Source organism: Coloeus monedula (genome assembly GCF_965178545.1).
Source record: "Coloeus monedula genome assembly, chromosome: 7".
NCBI lineage: Eukaryota > Metazoa > Chordata > Aves > Passeriformes > Corvidae > Coloeus > Coloeus monedula.
Window position 1 is genome coordinate 38,417,011 of NC_138787.1, and position 18,728 is coordinate 38,435,738.

Below are 18,728 nucleotides of genomic sequence, written 5' to 3' on the forward strand. Positions count from 1 at the left end.
AGGGGAGCACTGGCTCGCGAGGAAGCTCCCAGTCCTTGGAAGTTGTTCCTGCAGCAAACTGTGACAGTGTTTGGTGTGCAGGCTCCCTGCTCCTGGCACGTTGTCTGCTGGCTCTTCATAACCTGATGTGAAATACAGAGTGCAAGGATACAGGAATGAATCCATCAGTTTGGGAAAAATGTCACTGTTTTGGGGGTTTTCTCAGAAGTTGTTCAAAACTGGATGTAAAATGTTGCATTAAACCTTGGCAGGCAGCAGTGTGCCACTTTGCTATGTAAGTTTGGGTTCATCTGTGAAGGGGATTTTGGAGAAATAATACTGATCTTTTCCCTTCCCCCAGAGAAAACCGAAATCTGCTGCTAAAAACTTGTGGTTTTGTTACAGCTGTTTTGGACACTGGGGAGAAGGGACAGTGGATGTATCTGAATTCTCTCTGGAGCATTTCAGGGTATCATTTAGGAATATTTCACTGTAAGGTTGCATTCTGCAAAAGTCACAGGATCCATACTCATAAATAATTGTGCTTTTTCTGAACTGCCCTTCTTTACAGCCTGCTCTGTTCAGCAGCAAGTGCAGAATGAAACCTCACGTGATGCACGTGGGTTTAGCAGTTGATGAGCAGCTAATTAAGAAGCTGCTCTGGACCTCTGGAAAGAGGTGCTGTGGAAGTATGCATCCAGGAAAACAGACCTTAGGCCACCCAAAACATCTCCTGGACTTCAGGGATGGAGCTGGAAAGAGTCTCCATTTGTCCCAGTCAAGGAATGAGTGATAGTATCACGTTCTCTATTTTATGTGTGGATATTTACAGGCAGATTATTCATCTCTGCCTTTTTCTCCCCAGTACAGGAAGTTTTGCTGGCATTTAAGTAGCTTGTCTCAATTTGGACTCTTTTTTTCCTTCTAAAACCCAAAGCTTTGCACTGCAAAAGAAACCTAAGGGAAAAGTTCTGTGAAACCAGGATGTGTGTGCAGAATGATGGCTGGGTGTCCACCCACAGATTAAAACATTCCTGCCAAGGGTAGCTCTGTTCAGATACAGCAAAATAGTTGTGTGGGGATTGTAAGTGGTAGAAAGTTGCTGTTGCCTGTTCTAAGAAAGTACAGAAGAGAACAAAAATCTGACTTGAGCTTAGAACTTGAATTAGAAACCACGGAGAAGCAGGATGGAAATCCTCCAGCCTGCAGTGGCATTTATTGCCCAGGATACAGATTTGTGTTATTCACTTTAAGAAGCTCTCCGTGACTGTGTCTGAAGTTCTGTATTTGTTACAAGTTTTTGATGTTCCTGCTAGAGGATGAAGTAGGTTCTCTTGTAAACTTGTAGGTAAAGCAGGCTGAGCTCTCCTTGTCACTTTGCCTTTCTGACAGGCCTGGCAAAGGTGTTGGGAAAACCCTTTCCACCTGCACATTGGGAATTGCAGGCAGCTACTGGAGGGCTGTGCTCCAGCTGAGTGAGAAACAGAGGGCAGGTCGAGGGTGGTGTTTGTCCCTCTCTGCTCCACTCAGGTGAGACCCCACCAGCAGGGCTGCCTCCAGCTCTGGGGCCCAGCACAGGAATGATGTGGAGCTGCTGGAGAGAGTCCAGAGGAGGCCGTGGAGCCTGCTCCAAGGGCTGGAGCCCCTCTGCTCTGGAGCCAGGCTGGGAGAGCTGGGAATGTTCACCTGGAGAAGGGAAGGACACAGGGAGAGCTCAGAGCCCTTTCCAGGGCCTAAAGGGGCTCCAGGAGAGCTGGAGAGGGACTGGGGACAAGGCCTGGAGGGACAGGACACAGGGAATGGCTTCCCAGTGCCAGAGGGCAGGGAGAGATGGGATATTGGGAAGGAATTCCTGGCTGGGAGGGTGCTGAGGCCCTGGCACAGGGTGCCCAGAGAAGCTGTGGCTGCCCCTGGATCCCTGGCAGTGTCCAAGGTCAGGTTGGAGCAACCTGGGATAGTGGGAGGTGTCCCTGCCCATGGCAGGAGGTGGATCAAGATGGGTTTTAATGACCCTTCCAACCCAATTCCATGATTTTTTTTACATCCTGCTTGCTGCACAGGATCCTTTGTATTTCCTTGCCCTTACCTGTGCAGGTGTCCAGGGCTGGGATGAAGCCACCTCCTCCCTCCCTTTCCGCAGCAGAGCCTGGGGCAGAAATGGCCCAGTGTTGTTGAGGTGGGTGCAGAACCTCCCCTGTGAACACCTCCAGTCACAGATCACTAATTGCCTGACAAGATCCATTTGGATCCTACCAAGACTTTTCAGTTACCAGTTGTGTGTTCAGTGCTTTGTGACACAGAAATATGAATTTGTCATAAACCCCCAACAGTTTGGAAAGGAAACAGACACTGCAGGTGTATCTGGAAGCTGAGTTTGTAAACCCGGAGGAGTTTTGTGCCAGAACCTTTTCTGAAACTCAAGGTGTGGCAGCTGCTTTTTATTACCTGGTGTGTCCGATTCAAAACCTTCACCATACTGTTAATTAAAGAACTGAAAAAGGGGTGGTTGGTATCGTGTTGTAGTCCCTTTGGAAGCTGGAAAAGTGCTACTGCATGCAGACTTGAGTCAGTACAGCTGAGGTGGAGATGCAGAATCCCTGAGCATGATGCTCTTGGCTCTATAGTGATGGCTCTGATGGACACAGGGGCCCATTTTGCCTTTTCCATGGCAGCATTAAGATGACAGAACAAGTAAACTGGGGAAGCTTTGGCCCAATGATGTCTTCAGGAACAGTGAAATTTGCATTTTAATTTTTCCTGTATAAACTTACTGAACTTTAAAGGGAGAAGAGTGTTCATCCTTCCTTATCTTTCCCTCTCCTTGCCTTTCCTGGCCCAGACACTTTAAGGAAAGGGCTTCAGCATTCTGGCATTCCTTAAGGACACAATCCGTCGGGGGAAATAGCACTTACGTGTTTTGTGCATGGGATCGTTGCTGGGGATGGGAGAGGAGAAGAGAATTTAAAAGCTGCCAGTTACTTTCTGCTTTTTCATGGAGAGCAGAGCCAGGTCTCCAAAGGAAATGGGAAGAGAAGAGCTCTGCCGTGAGCCTTTCGGAGACACATCTTTTCAGCTGAGTGTTCAAGTGGCTCTGCAGGGAGTGCTGGCCTAGCAATGGCCAGAAATCCACCTCTGCGGGGACTTGGTGTCTCTGCTGGGTTCCATCAGTCACTGGGAGAAGAGATTCCTTCAGCCGGGGCCTGAGAGTGTGACTGGAGCAGACTGAGGTACAAAAAGCCCCAGAGCTGCAGAGGGACAGGCTGGGACACGCTGGAGCCACTCACTCTGCACTGCCTCCTCCTGGCTGGGGAGAGGGACTCTGGGTCGTGTCTGTCTGTCCATCCCTCAGAGCTCCAGCCTTGGCTCATCCAGACACACCTGAAGGGACATTTCCTCCACTCTCCCTCTTCTCTTCCCCACTCACCCCAAAGCAGGGACAGTAAAGGGGGATCCTGAGTGTTTGATCAGAGGAAAAGGCTCTTTTGCTGCTTTGGTAACACGAGGAATTCATTGCTGTGACTCTTCCTGAGCTTTGCATGTTGGAGAAGCAGCACTTCCCTGGGTTTAGGAACTGGAAAATGAATGTGGATGTGTATGTTCATAAAATATTTAATTACAGCATGTCGATTATGCCATTACCTGAGCATAGGTGAGTGTCTGAAAGCCTGAGCTGGGCTCTTTTTATATGGCCAGGATCCTCATATCCCTGTCTGGCCTTCTCCCCAGTGCAATTCCCAAGCAATTTCTCATGCCCACGTGTCTAGTTCACAGTAATTCCAGGCTATGGTCATTATGTCCTAAAAAGAGAAAACATTTCCAGTCCAAAATAACCAAGGTTTACTGAAGTCATTCATATTCACAGTGGCAAATATCCAAACATCCTTCTTTTTGCCTACTTCCTTTCCCATCCTCCAGCCTGCATGGGTTCTTTCCCTTAAAGAAAATAAACTTTCACTTCTAGATTTCAATGCCTTTTATTGCTGTAAATCTCAAAATAGGAAGGGAAAGGACCTTCAGGTGAAAATCAAAATTTAAAAGCTAATTCTGTCCTGGTTGGGACATTTATTCCTTGTTTGTTAATCCTTATCTTCAGTTTCAAATACACAAATTTCTTTATTTTTATCCTGCTGAAGCTGCTTCACAGAGGCAGCGTCAGAGTGGTGGTTTATACCTGTTAGAGGGGTTTTTGTGTGGGTAATTCCTGGAGCTGTGAGATATGTTGTAATCAGACAGGAATTTGGGAAATGTATAGGTCTTTCAGGAATGCATAGCTCATGTTGTCATCATTTTTCAGCTCTCCACCATCCAAACTTCACTTTAGCTAATGCAAGCCAGATGGGTTATTGCTATTTTGTACACTAATATTTGTATTTAGGGTTTTTTAGTGATCTCCGCTAATACTGCTGAGGCAGTATGAATTATATAATAATGATTAAGGAAATTTTTTTTTACTGCAGTTGTTTTGTTTGTTTCTCAGTGCTGGTTATGGATCAGGTGTTGCAGAGATTGGATTATTTTATGTTTCAATGGCGAAAAAATAGGTTGCTTAAAGATGGATTTCTGGTCTGCTTTGGGAGAAAGAAACAGAGTGGTTTATACAAATGCAATAAATAAATAAATAACTCTGGAAAAAAAAACGGCATGTGAGTACAATACTGCAGGAAACATGAGACAGCAGAAAACCAGCCTTCCTTGCAGAAATACTTGATCAAGCATTCTTCTCCCCTGAAGTGAAATTCAGATTAATAATGGTGACAGTTGTCAACTTCAAACCACCATCAGTTTTATAAGCTCAGTTACAATTTATTTTCTTTGTAGATAATAATTCCAGATAAATATCGCTAAAAGCAAGCCCGAGCTGAGGAGACAAAGCAATTAAATCCCACATTAATTTGTTTACCAGTGTCACACGGAATAAATCGACTGTAAGTTTTCATAAATTATCTGGAGGTGCTGGGAGAGCATTTTTGTGGAATATTGGAGAGGGGGAATCTGGATTCCTTGCTGGAGTCACGTGTTTAATTAGACATTATGTAAATGATACTTTACATGACAAAAATAATCTTGGCTGAGTTCTGTGGTGGTGCCAGGGCTGCTTTGGCCATGGAAAGGTAAAAAAATGGGAGGAGGGAAGCAGAGACAAGTGGGCAGGAGCTCTGTGAACAGAATCTCAACACCAGCACTTGCTCATTCCCTCTTTTTAAACAGTGCAATGTAAGCCCCATCCATGCAGGAGTACATATTAGCTTGAAAAGATCAATTTTGAACTCTTTTGGTTTTAAAGATAACCTTTCAAATGTGTGCCAGAGCAGCCTGGAGTTCCCAGGAATACAAACAGAATCAGTGCTTCTGCTTCAAACCTCCCTGAATGGCAAAGCAGCAGGAAAAAAATTTGTAAGGTCGTTTTTTGGGGGTTGATTTTCCTTTTTTTTTCTTCAGGCAATGTGAAAATTAAGACAAACCTCTCGATTTTTATACTCTTTGGAAAAATCTGTGAGTAGGAAGAGAAACTTCACTTCTGAATATCCTTAGGTTTTTATGATACCTTCAGTGCGCCTAATTTGGTTTTTATCTTTTGTGGTACTTTGGTTTTCTTGGTTGGTTTTTTTTTTTTAATGATTTCAAAGCTGTATCTATTTCTGCATCTTCATAGTACTTAAGAGGCAAAGAAAAAATATGTCATTTCCAAGTGGCAGCTGAGAGAGATTAAATAACTTGCTCAAATCAGTGTCAGAGTTGGGATTAGAAATCTGTTTCTGCTGTGGTCTCTGAAAATAAGATTATGTTACTTCTGCCCTGAATTATAGTCAAATAAAAGAGATTTTAGAGCCTTCTGTGGTAGGCGTGTCCTGTTGCTGTTTGTCATGTCTGGGTAATAAATAGGAATTTTCAAATGAATTTAGTGGGAATTTTGAATTGGATTCAGGAGGTAGCAGGATTATACCCATGCTGGTTTGTGGCTTCATATTTTCAATTCATGGATAAAATGTTAAATTCACTGTGTGAAACCACCTGGTCAGAGCTAGAAGGACAAACAGGGATTGGTCTGATAAAGGCTGAATTAAGATGTTAGGGAATAATTAAGCACCATGATTAAGCACATCCACTGTATTCATGAGAGGAATTAACAGCAAAAAAATTGTAAGGGAAACTTTTGCTGCTCTTTGGCATTTTTGTGCTACAAACTGAGTAAGGATGGAGACTTTTTTTAATGACTGGGACCTAAATCTAAGGAAAAGACTTTCAAAGCAGAATGTTTTTCATGGTTGTCACTGTGCTGTCTAAATAATATCAGTTATCAACAGAGTTTGAAAAAAATTTAGTCTCAAATAAGATTATTTAGCATCTCTAGAAATTAATGCTTTAATGAAAACTTTTGCTTTGGTGCTTAGGATACTGAAATAGACTGATTTTTTCATTTTAACATCTTTTAAATTTTAGTCTTTAAATTGAACATAAAGAAGTAGAACTCAGTTAAAAAGATGAAAATGTGAAGTCAACAGTCTCAAAATACAGGTTGGTCCAAAAAATTGGCCCAGATATCCTATTATTTTTCCAATGGACAGAGAATTGGTAATTTTTTAGTGGCCTTTGAGTTTGTCAGAAGAGTGAATGATGCTCAGGTGAAGAACTTGAGTCTGCCCAGGTTTGAGAGCTGTGCTAATTGCTACCTTACAGGAGATAATAAAATACAGCTGGGCTTTAAAAAGGAAAAAAAACCATGTTTTTCTGCCCTTTCTTCAAGTCTTCAGAGTCAACTCATCCTTTACAAATATCTCTTGTGGTTCCTCTCTGGATGGGTAACTGTTGTGCATTCTTACCTTAATGTGAGAACAGCTTTTTTCCAAAACAGAAAATTTGTCATCTGAATCTGCAGTGTCTGCACCTCACCTGGAGGGCACTGGATCCCTGACACATCTCCAGGACTTTTTGGGAGTAGTCGAGGCTTGGGGCATCCATGGAGAAGGACAGAAGTTCTTTCTCTTTGTTTTTTATTATTTGCAAACAACTTTTCTTTTCTTTTTGGTGCTTCCTGATGTCCCAGTGGGCAAGAAGAGCGAATGTTGGAGTCTCAGAGGAATTAATGGGAGATAAAACTGCAAATCCCTTCCCAACATTTGCCTCCATGGTAGAATAAGAGAATCAGAATCATTTAGGTTGGAAGAGCCCTCTCAGACCTTCGAGTCCAGCCATTCCCAGCTCTGCCAAGCCCACCAAGTGCCGCATCCACAGGGCTTTTAAATCCCTCCAGGATGGGGACTCCACCACTGCCCCAGGCAGCTGTGCCAGGGCTGGACTTGCTTTCAGTGGAGTTATTTTTCCTAATTCCCAATCTAAACCTCCCAGGCATTGCTGCATCCCACGTGTTGGAGTGGATCTTGCAGAAGTGGGAGCTGTTTTTTGAGCTCGCAGCCCTTCTCCTCAGCGCGTCATTAACAGGCACCAGGGGTCTGCGAGCACTTTCCCATGTTTGCGTGGCTAATTGAAAAAAGGAGGTGTGTTTGGAGCAGTCTGGCTAAACAAAATTAGTGTGGGAAAAGGTTGTCTGGTTGTTAAGGACGTGTTGGGATGCCAGGGGAGCATATGGTCCGTGGTGAAAGGTCCGTGGCTTGCACGGCTCAGCCGTATTCCCAGCGCTCTCACTTCCTTCCCCTGTGCTCCCGTCTTGATCCCACCCTCCTGCATCTGTGCCTTAAAAAGTGACTGATGGCAGCCCTGCGTCACTCTTAATATAACGTGAAATTTATTCCTGTTGGGAGAGGGCTCGGGATTACAGGAACTGAGCACACGCAGAGGCTGCGAGCAACTCTTCCTGACAAGGTTTGTGGTGGTGTAATTTCCAAGTTGCTCAGTGAAATTTCAGCCATGTAAATTATGTCTGACTCATGCTCGCAAGGATTCAAAGTCAGCTTTTAAAAGACACTTTTTGAAGTTTTCGATGTTGCAGACACACGGCTGAGGCAAAGAGCAGAACATGCGAGCAGTAAACAGAAGATCAGCAGGCTCGGAGCATTCTTGGCAGTTGTGTAACTCCAATATAAATTTGCATTCCTTTATTTTATTTTGCTTTTAAGTGGCCTTTGCATGATATCTTTACTTTTCCCATTTATAATGAGGAAGAAATTGACTGCTATCAGAGCTGAGATGTGCCAAAAAGGGTAGGAGCTTATCACTTGTGAACTTGCAGAATGATTTTCTGTCATACTCCGTGTGTATCGCAGGAGTTCATCACTGCAAGTATCGAAAATGTCACAGGAGAAATTTCATGTTTGATTTTGTAATTAGAGAAGTTCCAACATGATTTGTTTGGGGTTTGTTGGGGGCGGATTTTTTTTTAGATGAAAGGAAGACAAGGCTCAGCGATACGTGCAGTGCCTTGTTTGAGATGAACAGTTCAGATTTGTCTTCCAGCTCTGCATAACTTTGTAAGGAATAAATTGTTTAAATCATAGAATTATTGTAGAATTGTGGAATGGTTTGGGTTGGAAGGGATATTTGAATTCATCCAGTTCCATGGCAGGGACACCTTCCACTATCCCAGGTTGCTCCAAGTCCTGTCCAACCTGACCTTGGACACTTCCAGAGATGGGGAAGCCACAACTGCTCTGGGCACCCTGTGCCAGGGCCTCAGCACCCTCCCAGCCAGGAATTCCTTCCCAATCTCCCATCCAGCCCTGCCCTCTGGCACTGGGAAGCCATTCCCTGTGTCCTGTCCCTCCATCCCTTCTCCCAAGTCATTCTCCAGCTCTCCTGGAGCCCCTTTAGGCCCTGGAAAGGGGCTCTGAGCTCTCCCTGGATCCTTCCCTTCTCCAGGTGAACACCCCCAGCTCTCCCAGCCTGGCTCCAGAGCAGAGGAGCTCCAGCCTTGGGAGCATCCCCATGACCCCAGTCTGGGAGCAGAGCCCTGTGTCACGTATCTCGGGAAGAGCTTTGAGCAGGCAGCGGGAATATCCCTGCGCTCCGCCCTGGATCCCACTGTGCCCCCATCCCTGCAAAGCCCACCATCCCCCCTCCATGCCCCGGCTCCGTGTGCCGTGCCAGGTGGTCCCTGGCTGTGGTGGTGCAGCCCTGCCCAGCCTGTGCCAGGCACTCGCTGCCTTCTGGCCCCTGGCTGGGAGCCTCAGGAGCCTTTTGGTGCTGCAGCAACAGATGTGTGCAGAAAGGGCCGCGTGCTCCTGTCGGGGCCGCCCGCCTTGCACGGGGCCATATGGTTTATAGGGATGTGGGGGTGCTGCTGGGCCAGCAGCTGATGGCAGCTCAGGGATTAAATGCAGAATGGAGCTTTCACTGAATTCTATGTGAAGCAACATTAGGGAAAACATGGTTAAGCCTTAAAAGTGACTGACCTGCGCAGATAGCCCCGTGTTAAAGAATACGCAGAGAAATGCTCATTTAAACTTCCTTTAATGCTATCTTGAAGAATTTTACTGCCATATTTAGGAATTTTAATGCCGTATTTAAGGATTTTAATGCCATATTCAAGATTTTCCAGCGCCCTAACTTCTCTAATGCAGCATTCAGGACTTTGGCCAAGGTGGCTCGTTCTTATTGTGTATTATAATTTTAGGGAGTAGTGGTGGATTTCAAGAAAGAAAAAAGTGAGAATATCCTGAATATATATATCCTGAATATAAATTCTATGTATTTATATTCAGCAAGTTGAATTGAGAAAAAACACCCAATTTTTTTCTGATTTAAGAAACGAAACTATTGCAGGTAAAAATATGTGGTAGAAAATGTTACTCAATTAAGTGTGTAGGCCAGTTATTTTTGTAGTTCTATTTATCACTGATGATAAAGCATCATTAAAAATGGCTTTTTTTCCTTTCCATTTTGAGGCCACTCATCTTCCTATGAAGCTTTAATTGGGCAGCTCTTAAAGGAATGTGGGAATTTAGTATGGGAAATTGAAATGGGATCCTGTTTAGATTGAGTAGAACTGGAACAGCCCTCAGAATTTAGAAAGCTTTTTTCTTCCCCCTCTAATTAAGGGATAGATGTTTAAGTCAACATTCCCTAAAAAAACCCTATCAGGTCTTCATGGAGGCAGCAACTGTGGGACCAGTACCATGGAATATCAATTAAAGGCATCTGCTGCAGGTGTCTGAGATGGACCTCAAGTCTGAAACCAGAAAATGTCATTCAAGTTTTTTCTCTTTTTTAAATCCTCAGCCAATAGGATGAAATAAAACAACAATTAAAGGGAGAGAGGAACAAAACACAACCCAGTGACATTGAGATTGTTTTTCATCGTTGTTTTTGCCCGTGGTAAATGTAGAGACCCCACCCATTTATGTGATGGGGTCGACAGTTGCACAACACAGGTTGTGTGATGGGTGTTGGGTTTTTACCTCCTCGTTGTCCAACAGGAAGTCCCGGATCCTTGTTGGGAAGGTGCTGTTACATCCCACATTGTGTCAACTGCAGAGACAGCAGCGAAAATAATGTGCAAAAAATGATGAGCAGTCACTGGCCCTTTTTATCTTGAATTTCTCCTCCAGTTTCTCCCCAGCATGCTTGGGCACATTAAAAGAGGGCGTTTTCCAGGACTCCTTGATGATTTAATCCAACCTGTTGGGATACACCTTCACAGAATGAGGATCCATCCCAGCTCAGGGCAGATAGCCCAGTCAGCACTCAGCAGGCCAAGAGAGATTTAGCCTACAGATATCACCTCAGTTCTGCTGCTTAACTGTCTGCTAAAAGTAATTAAAACACTCAATGATAGAAGAAAAATCTGTGATTAAAATCCAGGGGTTGCATCCAGCCATCTCCAAGGCAGAACCACTCCTGTCCTTCCATCGCCTCCTATAAAACCATATTAATTTGGGAGGAATCTTGGGCAGTGGTTGAGTTTTGACCCATAGTATTGTGATGGGATAATTTTAGCTTCATCCATTTCTAGATAAAATAAAAAAATTGAGATTTGAGGAAGGCTGCTCTGGTTCATAAAGTTGAATGATTTTAGTTGTGGTTTAATATCAAAATAAATGCTACATGATGCATCTGCATAAACACTGCCATTTTTACAGATGTGAATCAGTGTTTGGTGTCTATAGTCAATGTGCCTGTAGTTCCTCACATAGGATGACATTTGAAAAGTGGCAACCTTCAAGAGTGTTGGAGCAATCTCATAAAAGGTGGATGTTGGTCTCTGCTCCCAAGGAACAAGTGACAGGACAAGAGGGAATAATGGCCTCAAGTTGTAGCAGAGGAGGTTTAGGTTGGATTTTGAGGAAAATTCCTTCATGGGAAGGGCTGTCCAGGAGTCCCCATCCCTGGATTTAAAAACCGTGTGGATGTGGCACCTGGGGACATTAGCAGTGCTAGGAATGGTTGGACTTGATCTTAAAGGTCTTTTCCAAGCTGAATGAGTCTGGGATTTTGTGAAAGGATATTGGGTATCTAAATGACAAAGTCTGGTGACTTTGTCCATGCTTTAAAAAAATTATATAAACACACAAAGCAAATAAACAAAACCAACCTTTCACTGCCAACTTTTGTATTCCAGACATTTGTATTTGAAAGTTAAACTGAATATTGTGTTTGTGGAATTGAAGGTGGTGTGGAACAGAGAATGTCCAGGGTAGCGTCCTGAAAACTTACAGAGTTTCTCAGTAGCTTTTGAAAACAGTTCCTGCAGAATGGAAACACTGTTTTGCCAATCACAAATTGCTTGTCAGATTCCAAATACCTAGAAGAAATCCATGTGTTAATTCATTAAATTTTTCATTGACTAAAGTCAATGAAAGTATTTTTGGATTAATTTTTGAATTCTGTAATTTAATAAGTTTAATAAGTTTTAGACACAAGGTAATTCCTTATATTACCTTATTTTTGGTGTTGGGTTATAAATATGCTGATATAAATGAGTATATTCTGATGTCTGCAGGTGTGAGAGGTTGCATTTAAATGAAGTACAATTTAAATCAAGTCCGTCTGGGCTGGCTATAGATTGGCCTTCTCTCTCCCTTTGTCTTTCCCTCCATGAGTAAATGATGCCATGTGGGATTCCTGGTAGGAGATCCTTCACAACTCCTTATAAACTCTCCACAAATAAGGAATAGCTGACTAATAATAATAATTACCGAAATAGTTCTATAATTATTATTAATATAATAGAATTATTTCTATTAGTAGTCTTTTTTTTTTTTTTTTTTTTTTTGTGTGTGTGTGAAAATCTTCATCTTTTTCTAAACAACTGCAGGCTCTTGAGCTCACTAGTTCAGGAATTCTCAGATAATTTTGTGCAGGAAAAGGCTGAACTGTGATGCTGAACACTGGGCACTGTTGATGGATGAGATTCTCCAGCGTCCTTGCTGGAGGTGCCGTTCCCGGATCGGTTTTCCCTCTGTGCCAAGTCGGATGTTGTGAAGTTCCAGCTGCCTCAGCCTCATTGGAGCTATAATTTATTTAACTTCCCTGAAAGTCTTGCTCTGCTCCCCCTGATGTCTCCGTGTGATCCCAACTGCGGAATCCGTAGCTCCGGGTGGGATCGCAGCCGCCTGGATGCGTTTGTGCCACCGGCGGGTTCCCAGTGGAAGGATCCTCCAGCATGTCAAATTTATCCCATCCCATGTGCTGTTCTTGGGGCTCTGCTGCATCATTTTGGGTGTCTCCTGCTGTAATTTCCATGGAGTATGACTTCAAGGATGTGACTCCTTGGGAATGGCAGTGGAAAGGCAGTGGAAGTTGCGCTTTGTCGTCTCTGGAAGTTCTCCTTAAAGAAACTCCCGCTCCTTCACGTGTGGTTGTTTTCCATGGGGGTTTGTCCCTGGAGCTCATGGTTTGAAATTTCCTTGGTTGTTCTGAAGAACAACTCAGAATTTTCAGCGGCTTTTTAGCAGCTGATGAACGACTGCTCCATGCTCTGGGTTTAGGGAATGTTCGCCTTTTTTCTGGAGTTTCCTTTCCTGCCACGCCTGTTCTTGCAGCCTTTTTTGGAAGTGCTTTGGTCACTTTGCTACAGTTACTTCTCATTAAAAGCCCGTGTTTAGGAAACCTGATGCCTACCGGAGAAGCCTTTAGTCTCTGAACCTTTTATAAATACTCTGCATAGTTACTTTGTCTAGACTTGTAACTCATTTGTGTTTCTACTCTCCACTCAGTATCACTGCTAGATAATCTTTTTTGTTGCCTCTTTGTAACTTTTTTCCTCACTTATTCGGTGTTCTGCACTCAGCTTGTGCCCAAAGCCTTGACATTGAATAAATTTTGCAAGTTTTTCAACACTTATTTTTTACCTATTCTTTGATATACCAGGTAATACCAATAAATGTCATTAATTTGCTTTCTTATTTACAATCTGCGTATTCACGTATTTTAAACAACTCTAAGATACATCACCACTCAAAATAGTAAATAATGCAATTATCAGACACATAATTGCCCTAAAAGTCGTAACAAATAATTTCCTTGTCATCTTTGTATTTTGTGGACTCTAATTTATCTGTATACCAGACCGTACCTTAGCGTTTACTGTTCACATTGATTTGAAACACGCATGAAAATGAAGTTTCTTTTCCCAAATGCAGCAGCAGTTTGTGACTTCTTAACCAAAGAAGTCCCCAAAAAGAGGGATCGTAGAAAAATGTAGTTTAAAACAGTTCCTGTGGGATCTAAACTTTGTGTTGACTTTTCTCTGTTGTGTTTTGGGGTTTTTTCTCTTCCTCAAAGGCTGTTGGAGTTTGACTGAGGAAATAGTCCAAAATTTAAAATTTAGTTGTTAAATTACGCAGAGGTTTTAAAGATTGTGACTCCGTCTCAAATCTTACTTTGAGTGAAGCTTTGCACAAGAATGGGTTTATCACAGAAATATTTTACTTGAGTTGAATATTTTTTATACTTTACACTTAAATAATTGCAAAATTTACCTTTTAAAACCATGTCCTGTTTGTCCCTCACCTACTTTGTAGTTTTAGTGAGAACTCGGTGCCTGTTTGATCCAAGCTTGCCCACAATTCCATGGAAGGAAATAAAAAATGTCTGTGCAGGAGTAGGGATGGAGCACATTTCAGCTTTCCCACCTGTGTCACAGCTGGTTCAGCGAGAGAAGATGAAAGCCAGAAGATCAAATCAGTTTGGACAGGAGAACTGGAAGTGCAGGAGATCAGGAGGTTCCTCATGTGAGGGAGTTGTATTATTAGTTTACAAGATTCTTATTGGCATAAAATAAGAAAATAAGGGATGATGAGGAGAATTTGTGTCAATGGAGGGAATACAGAAGGGAAGATGAATGTGATTTAATTGGGGGGATGAAGAAATTTCAGGGGCCACATCTCTGGTCAGAGGGAAGAGATCGATTTGGGGCTGCAGAGCAAAGCTTGAAGAGGGAGGTGAGGAGGAGAAAAGTAATAAAAATAAATTAATGAGGCTTCTCATTTTTAAGATAAAAATGTGTCTCAGGTTGTTGGGCTTTGTGTCAGGCACCTTCCACTATCCCAAGTTGCTCTGAGCCCCATCCAACCTGGCCTTGGCCACTTCCAGGGACTGGCAATCCACAACCCATGCTGGGCAAGTCACTCTCCTTGAGACACTGAGGAAATACCTGATGGAAAAGGTTGGGAAAGAAGCCAGGGAGAGAGATTCAGGGAGCCTGGAGCAGGTTCAGTGCGTGCTGGGGATGTGGAAGGAGGCAGGTGAGAGCACCCAGGGAGACAGAGGAGAGATTTCCATCTTGGAGCTATTTTAGACTCTGCTGTTTTCCATGGGGAATTCCCATTCAGCAAAGAACAGTGCCATTCTTGTGGAGTAATTCAGTGAAGCTCTGTGATAGAATCTTATATTAGAAACTTGTTAAACTGTAGAAAATACTCTGAGAGCTATCCATCTTATCACAGCTTTTAAAAATAAATGAGTGTGTTGCAGAAAAGGGGAATTGTCCAGGCAGCATGAAGTTAACCCAGGAAGCAACTTTACCTTCTAACTGCATTAAAACCAAAGATTATGATGATTAAATTTTAGCATTGTTTACAGTAGGTGGTAGAATTCCTAAGGAATCCATGGAATCTGTGCCTTTTCCCAACAGAAAGCAGTGACTCAACAACAAACTGACACTGTGACCTCAGCTGCCTAAGAGGACCCAACTTGCTTTGAAAAATATTTCCTTATGTTTCAAAGGAAAGAAGAAAATCTTGCTGAGGTATTAAGATTTGTTGGCAGTATCTCTTGCTCCTACAGTACGCAGAATTCAGAATATCTCAGGCCTTGACAACCAAGAAATGAAAAGTTATGGGACAAGAAAATCCAGATTTAAATCTTTCCCTGCTGAGCTGGCACTTTGACTGAAAATTGTTTGTATGCTAAGGTGGAGTTGCTGTGAGTAGTGGAAGGAGCAGTTGAAATGTCTAAATGGGGCTGTTGATTGGATTTAAGGAGATTTATTAAACTTTCCCTGTTCACCTCGTGGACAGTCTTTCTGCATGTTTATGTTTCATTTCCATGGTAAATGGGGCCCATTTTCTATGGGAAAGATGAATGTGAAATAGAGATGTGGGTTTAGTGATACTCAGAGCACGGAGCTGGTTGTCATCCAGGGAGGGGGAATCACCAAAGGGCACTTCTTCCTGGAGGGTATGGAAAAGGCAGAGACACACTCGTCCTGAAGGGGCACAGGGAGAGGCAATGGACACAGCTTGGGAAAAAGGAGATTCCAGTTAGGTACAAGAAAAATTAAATCACCAGGGCACTGGAGAAGTTGTAAAATCTGTGTTTTGTAGGAATGTGAGACTTGTTTGATAATGGCCTGAACACCCTGATCAAGTTGGAGCTCCCTGGAGCAAGAGGTTGGATTGGAGCCCTCCAGAGTTCCTTTCCAGCTGGTGCATTCTGTGATCCCAACCCATAGGAAGTGTAGATTTTCTATGGAATGAAGGAGTCAGGAGGTTGGAGGGCAGGTGTCCTCTGCTAGGTCAGCACAGTGGGGTCACTCTGGCCTGTGACCACTCCAGGATTTACAGGCCCCCACCTCTGTCCTGCGTTTTGGCCATGGTGTCTTATCAAAAGTTAATTCAGATTATAGTTAGTACAACAAGAAATCAGGTGTAAGGCTCAGCTCCTGGTTGTGTGAGTGCTGGGGAGGGGCGAGGTGCAGGGCAGGAACAGGAGTTGAGTGTGAAAATGCAGAAATCTGGGGTCAGTTTCTGATCCATCCTAAAGTTACATTTACTCCATGCTTATTATTTTTTTCTTCGTGTAACCATTGGATTTCTTGCCATCACACTGGTTTTGAGTGGCCAGGATTATCTGCAAACACATAAACATTTATCTGTGTTGATTTCTTATAAAACCATATCATTCTGTATTAACTTAGCACAGGAAAAGGATTTTAGACTTTCTGTGCAGAGGATTTTGGGGTGGGGTTTTTGTCCTGATGCCATCCAGTGGATATTTTCCTATTTGTTTATTTCATGTTTATTCCTGCTTGCATTATTTGCCGTACACAGGTTACCAAAATCAGACATTTGAGGAAATAACCTGGTTTTTTTACAATTTCAGTCCCAGAGGCTCATAGATGACAGAGTGAGTGCTGGACACAAATGCCCCGTTTGAGGACCTCGGTGCAGTGCGCTGGAGGGGATGTAACTGGTTTATGACTTACGGCCATGTCTGCATGGACACTCACTCCAAGGGATTCCAGCCCCATGATTTAGTACTCCTACTTCAGGGCTCAAATGCTGCTTTGCCTTATTTATTCAAGACACCTGAATGTGCCTTTGTCTGGTCTCTTAAGGAATAATGGCGTGGAAAGAGGAAGAGAAGGGAATGTGCAGGACAAGGTTTAACAGCCTCTGTGGAGCTGGAATTGTAAACAAGGGAAGATAACAGGGAAATGCTCGGGCTGGAGTAGGGAATTTGAGCTGGAAATAAAAGGTGAAACGGAGAAAGAGAAGATTAAGACTAAATGTCATGGAAGAGCATTCAGCAAGACTTGTGGCTTTTTCGATGATTCTTCCAAAGAAAGCAAGGGAAAAACTGCTTTGGGACAAAGGCTCTTCTTTTTTTTTTTTTTTTTTTTTAATTTTCTTTTTCCTTTCTTTGTTCGTTTATTTTTGTTTGGGTTTGGTTTTGTTTTGGTTTTTTGGGGTTTTTGTTTGTTTTTTGTTTTGGTTTTTTGGGGGGTTTTGTTTTGGTTTTTGGTGGTTTGGTTTGGTTTTGTTTGCTTTTTCATTTTTTTCCTGTTTCTTTCCTTCGGCTTAACCACTCCATGTAAAAGAATCTCATCTGGGTATACAAAAGAATGCATTAAATTTTTGAGGCATGGCTGTGGACCTCAGCATCCCTGGGACTGCTGTGATGGTGCCACGAAGCTTCGCTGACCCGGCGGCGCCGGCTTTGCCGGCAGCATCTTGGAGTGCAGCGTCCTCATGTTGTACATCTGGAGCAGCTCTGTGCTCCGTGGAGTCCTGGAATGGCTTGGGTTGGAAGGGATCTTAAAGCCCATCCAGTGCCACCCCTGCCATCCCCAGGGACACCTTCCACCATCCCAGGCTGCTTCAAGCCCCATCCAGCCTGGCCTTGGACACTGCCAAGGATCCAGGGGCAGCCACAGCTTCTCTGGGCACCCTGTGCCAGGGCTTGCCCTCCCTCCCAGGGAAGGATTTCTTTTTCATAGTAAAGAATTCTACTAATTCTCCATAGTAAAGAATTCTGTTTATAGTGAAGAATTTTTTTTTGTAGTAAAGAATTTCCTTCACTGACTTCAGTGGGACTTAGTAGGAATGGAGAGATCAGGGTAGTTCAGGATTCAGTTTTAGATAAGTTGAAAAACATGAGAGTAAAAACTGGGCTGAAGTGGGCTGAGATGAAGAGAGGAAGATGGGAAGAAATTAAGCTTTTATACAAGTGTTTTGCTTTTTTTGTTTGTTTTTAATGCCTGTAAATGCTGTTGCTTTATTTACCGTGAGAAGGACCTAGATGACAATTCCAGCAGTGATGTGGACTATACAATTTGAGATTAAAATCTTTCTGTATAAGAGTAAAAAGAGCGTGTGTGGCAAAGAAACCACCCAAATTTAAACTTTTAAATGTGTCAGATGACAGTTTTGAACAACATCATTATTTTGGCATGGCTACTCCTTGGCTAAGCTTTTCATGTCTTTCCTTGAAAACTTTTAGTATTATCTCCAGTGGTATAAAATTCTGGCAGATCAAAATTGCTTTGGTGGTTGAAACTGGCAACGCCTCCCTGAAAAGGAGAATTTGCCTTTTTCTCCAGCAGCCAAACTGGCTGGAGGGATTTCTGCCCACTTCCTCTTGCCCATTCATTCCCTCTCCACATGAAGGTTTTCTCCCCTTTTTGTGGTGGTGTCTCTGTGGGCTAAAGAAATGGAGCAGATAAAACAGATTTTTGTGTGTTTTTATTGGGAGGGGTGATTTAGATGGGTTCTACAAAATCTCCTCCAATAGGTTCAGTTTTTGGGGGGGAGCTGTTTGTTTGACTTGAACCTTTGCATTTTTCATTTTCCCACATGTATATTTCCAGTCTTCTACCTGTCCCAAACAACCATTAGAAACTAAAGGATCTTTTAAACCATGAAGAACTTCTAAGAAACTTTTAAATATAAACCACAGTTTTATCTTTGGGTTCAAAAAGTTGGGTTTTTTGCTGCCCCAAGAGGTTTTATGGCAATGCAGACACTCCAGATTTCCTTTTCTTGGAGAGCAGCCAGTCTTATCCATAACCCAGCATTATTCCAAGCAGCTTTTCCACAGTTAGGCTGGGAAGAGGCAAATTGCACCCTTGATCC

At 43.1% G+C, this 18,728-nt stretch overlaps 1 protein-coding gene across 6 annotated transcripts in view; it reads left to right on the top strand.

Annotated features, from left to right (window-relative positions):
* Nucleotides 1-18,728, top strand: part of MBD5 (methyl-CpG binding domain protein 5) — a 110,367-nt gene that overhangs the window by 16,150 nt on the left and 75,489 nt on the right. The window lies entirely within an intron of this gene.